Raw genomic sequence first — 5,000 nt, 5'->3', positions numbered from 1 at the left:
GATCGATTGCCTGTCATGCCCCCAAATGTGGGGGAATAAAGTTAACTGAGGAAAGCTTACCAATGGTCTGTGAATGTTGCCAGGCACGCTTTGCGACTCTAAGTGGCCTTTCGCAGCACAAGAGGCATGCTCACCCAGTCACCCGTAATGAGGAAAGGATTAAAGATGGTATAAAGGGTACCTCGCAGAGAGGGGTACACCGTAGCTGCTGGTCTTTGAAGGAAGTAGAACAGCTGGCCCTTCTAGAGTTGCAGTTTCAGGGGAAAAAGAATATCAATAAGATCATTGCTGAAGCGCTTGGGACTAAGACCAACAAGCAAGTCTCTGACAAGAGACGGGACCTAAGTAAAAAGACAGGGGCCCCCATGTCAGACAGCTTACATTTTTCTTCTAGGCCTCTTGAGACATTGTCTCCCCCACCAAATGTAACAACGGGGACTTCATCCATACTCGCTCAAGCAGCTGAGCGGCTTACGAATGAGAATTCTGGGACCCTGGAAAAGCCTGCAATGGAGGCAATAAAGGCTTGGCTTAACGGCGAGGGCCAACATGATGCCCTCGTAGAAACTGCCACAGCATTGATGCTTTGTCCGATGAGATTGGTGAAAAACAAAGGCAAACGTTCAAAACCCGAGAACGACATTATTAAACCCAGGATATTACCCACACGATCTTGGATGAAGAAGAGAGCGGAAAAACGAGGAAGCTTCATGAAGCACCAGAAGCTCTTCTTTAAGAACCGCTCTCTTCTTGCGTCCTTAGTCCTGGATGGCACTGAACGTCATGAATGCCGAATCCCGAACGCAGATGTATATCGTTTTTACTGCGAAAAATGGGAGAAGGTGTTGCCATTCAATGGCCTGGGCCAATTTAAGTCATCAGGTGTTGCAAATAATGAATACTTTGAGCCCCTAATTTCGGTGGAGGAAGTTCAGACTGCCATACGGGCCATTAAACCAACGTCAGCAGCTGGGCCAGATGGCCTAACAAGGGCTGCAATCTGTGCTGCCGACCCCGAGGGTCGGACACTGACAGCCCTATTTAATGCATGGATGATTACAGGAATTATTCCCAAAGAGTTGAAAAAGAATAGGACGATTCTTATTCCTAAGGTTATGGACGATGAAAAGCTGAAAGAATTGGGGAACTGGAGACCAATAACGATCGGTTCAATGATTCTGAGATTATTTTCCAGAATAATGACTGCACGTCTTGCTCATGCTTGTCCCTTAAACCCAAGGCAGCGTGGTTTTATAGCGGCATCTGGCTGCTCTGAAAATCTTAAGGTGCTACAGGACCTTATGAGACACGCTAAGAAATTGCACAGGCCGTTGGCTGTCATGTTTATCGACATAGCGAAAGCTTTTGACTCGGTTTCGCATGCTCATATTTTATGGGTGTTAAGGCACAAGAAAGTAGATGAACACGTGGTGGGCATCATCCAGAACGCCTACGATCGGTGTACGACCTCGTTCAAAAGCAATGGCGAGTCGACTCGAGAAATTAGCATACGTGTTGGTGTCAAACAGGGTGACCCCATGTCACCCCTGCTCTTCAATCTTGCCATGGACCCTTTGATATGCACCCTAGAGTCACACGGAGTTGGGTACTCCATTGATACCGACCACGTGACAGCTCTTGCGTTTGCTGATGATTTGGTGTTGGTGAGCGAATCTTGGGTTGGTATGGCCGCCAATCTAGCGATCTTGGAATCATTTTGTGGGCTATCGGGATTGGAGGTTCAGGCCAGAAAGTGCCAGGGCTTCATGATAAGCCCAACCAAAGATTCATATACGGTGAACAACTGCGACCCATGGACTATCAAAAATAAAGATGTCCATATGATCCAACCTGATGAATCAACTAAATACCTTGGTCTGAAAATTGGCCCTTGGACTGGCACTATACAGCCTGATCTACATTGTCAGCTAAAGACATGGATCTCGAAAATCGATGAGGCGCCTCTGAAGCCAACTCAGAAGGTTGAACTACTCAATGCCTATGCCCTACCCAGATTGTTATATCCTGCAGACCACTCGGACTGCAAGCAATCAACTCTCCGTGGGTTGGACCAAGAGATTAGAAAGGCGGTAAAAGGATGGCTCCACCTTCCCGCTTCAACTTGTGATGGACTGTTATATGCCAGAGCCCGAGACGGAGGCCTTGCCATCTTGAAACTGGAAAAAACAATCCCTTCGGTTCAAGTTAGAAGGCTGCAACGTATAGCAAACTCGTCCGATGCTATCACCCGTAATATTGTGTCCTCGCAGGGTATGGAGGAAGAATACCGTAATTTGTGGGTACGAGCAGGGGGTGACAGTGATGCAATCCCAACATTCGTTCTCAGGGACTCGGTGTCAAAAGAACCTGTATATCCGAGACCCTGCGATTGGAGGGAGCATGAATTTCAGAGATGGTGCGAAAAGCCGGTTCAAGGAAGGGGCATTGTAAACTTTGCGCATGATAGAATCAGTAATGCTTGGTTGAGGCCATGGTGCGGCTTTAAACAATGCTTCTTTATCGCAGCACTACAACTAAGGGCAAATATTTACCCAACAAGAGAAAGCTTGAACAGAGGCAGAGATGGGGCCTTACGTTCCTGCAGGAAATGCTCTGCCAGACTCGAGTCCCTTTCGCACATTCTCGGTCAATGTCCTGCAGTACAGAAAGCAAGAATTGCGCGACATAACAAGATCAGTAACATTCTGGCAGACGAAGCGGCTAGATTGGGCTGGTCTGTATACAAAGAGCCACGGTTCATATCCGAGACGGGAGAGATGAGAAAGCCTGACCTCGTGTTTGCAAAAGATGAGGAGGCGGTTGTGATCGATGTCACCGTCCGTTTTGAGCTTTCAAAGAATACCTTGTCAGATGCTGCCTCGCACAAAGTTTCGTACTATACCCCTCTTGGTGATCAAGTCAAAGTACTGACGAAGGCTAGCAAGGTCACATTCTTTGGATTCCCGGTTGGGGCAAGAGGAAAGTGGCCCCTTGAGAATAACGAGGTACTTACCTCCCTGGGCCTGACCAAACCCAGAACGACATCACTGGCCAAGATGATTTCCCGCAGAACGCTGCTTTTCTCTCTTGATATTCTGAGAATGTTCTGTGGAAATTATGCGGTCTATGAACAGTCATAGACAACCTCCGAAACAAATAATAGTTTTGTTTTAAGATGTCATTTGTTTTAGATTGATTTTGTTATTTTCGAAGGTGAAGTCGGTTTTTATTTCATTTTACTATTTTCCACAATTTAGATTGTTATTTTCCAAGACGGAGTCTTGGTTCTTTTTTTTATTGTTAGTTTTTTTTTTAACACGTCGTGTTTGTTACTTTAGAGCTTAGAGGGGACTTTATTTTCGCCTTACTATTTTCTGCCTACAAAGAAGATTAAAAATAAGCTTTTTTCAAGATGGTTTTGTTATTTTCCAAGGTGAAGTCTTGGTATTCTTATTTTACTATTTTCCATAAAGAAGACCTTTCTTTTAGATTTTGTTATTTTCCAAGACGAAGACTTGGTATTTTTATTATATTGCTATTTTTTACACGAAGCTTATTCAAGAGCACTTATATAGATTAGACTTTGTTATTTTAATTCTTTATTTTTGGACTACATCAGTTCGAGAGTCCTGTAACTTACTATTTTCTGCCTACAAAGAAGATTAGAAATAAGCTTTATTTAAGATGTTTTAAATTAGATTTTGTTATTTTCCAAGGTGAAGTCTTGGTTTTTTTTTATTTTACTATTTTCCACAAAGAAGACTTTTCTTTTCTTTTAGATTTTGTTATTTTCCAAGACGAAGACTTGGTATTTTTTTGCTATTTTTTACAGGAAGCTTTAACAAGAGCACTTATATAGATTAGACTTTGTTATTTTAATTCTTTATTTTTGCACTACATCAGTTCGAGAGAAGACTACAAACCAGCTTTATTTAAGATGTTTTAGATTAGATTTTGTTATTTTCCAAGGTGAAGTCTTGGTTTTTTATTTTACTATTTTCCACAAAGAAGACTTTTCTTTTAGATTTTGTTATTTTCCAAGACGAAGACTTGGTATTTTTTTTGCTATTTTTTTACACGAAGCTTATTCAAGAGCACTTATATAGATTAGACTTTGTTATTTTAATTCTTTATTTTTGGACTACATCAGTTCGAGAGTCCTGTAACTTACTATTTTCTGCCTACAAAGAAGATTACAAATAAGCTTTATTTAAGATGTTTTAGATTAGATTTTGTTATTTTCCAAGGTGAAGTCTTGGTTTTTTTTATTTTACTATTTTCCACAAAGAAGACTTTTCTTTTCTTTTAGATTTTGTTATTTTCCAAGACGAAGACTTGGTTTTTTTTATATTGCTATTTTTTTTTTTACACTGCTTTATTCAAGAGCGCTTATATAGATTAGACTTTGTTATTTTAATTCTTTATTTTTGGAATACATCAGTTTGAGAGTCCTGTAACGTACTATTTTCTGCCTACAAAGAAGACTACAGACAAGCTTTATTTAAGATGTTTTAGATTAGATTTTGTTATTTTCCAAGGTGAAAACTTGGTTTTTTTATTTTACTATTTTCCACAAAGAAGATTTTTCTTTTAGATTTTGTTATTTTCCAAGACGAAGACTTGGTATTTTTTTTATTGCTAGTTTTTTTTATATGTTACTTCAGAGCATAGAGAGGACTTTATTTTTACCTTACTATTTTCTGCCTTCAAAGAAGATTAAAAATAAGCTTTATTCAACATTACTTATATAGATTAGACTTTGTTATTTTAATTCTTTATTTTTTGGAGTACATCAGTTCGAGAATCCGGTAACCTTACCGACTCTACTCCTTGTTGCCATTGATGCACGGCAGCAGGGATTCGATAATACACGGCATCCCAGTCAGGGACCAGCTTGATGATGCTGGATCTGCGTTGGATACACCAGCATGGGAGTACAATACGGTTATTGACTCCACCCCGTGTTATCAAAGATGCATGGTAACAGGGCGAAGGAAACT

The 5,000-nt window shown here is 40.8% G+C and overlaps 1 pseudogene; it reads left to right on the top strand.

Annotated features, from left to right (window-relative positions):
- The window catches only part of LOC142918126 (28S ribosomal RNA), a 10,611-nt pseudogene that overhangs the window by 3,594 nt on the left and 2,017 nt on the right, over positions 1 to 5,000 (top strand).

This window comes from Petromyzon marinus, unplaced genomic scaffold (assembly GCF_048934315.1).
Source record: "Petromyzon marinus isolate PM22_M1 ecotype Great Lakes invasive population unplaced genomic scaffold, UKy_Petmar_22M1.pri1.0 PM_G_Scaffold_55, whole genome shotgun sequence".
Classification (NCBI taxonomy): Eukaryota; Metazoa; Chordata; class Hyperoartia; order Petromyzontiformes; family Petromyzontidae; genus Petromyzon; species Petromyzon marinus.
Note: the sequence above shows the minus strand (reverse complement) of the source record. Positions and strands in the feature narration are given on the sequence as shown.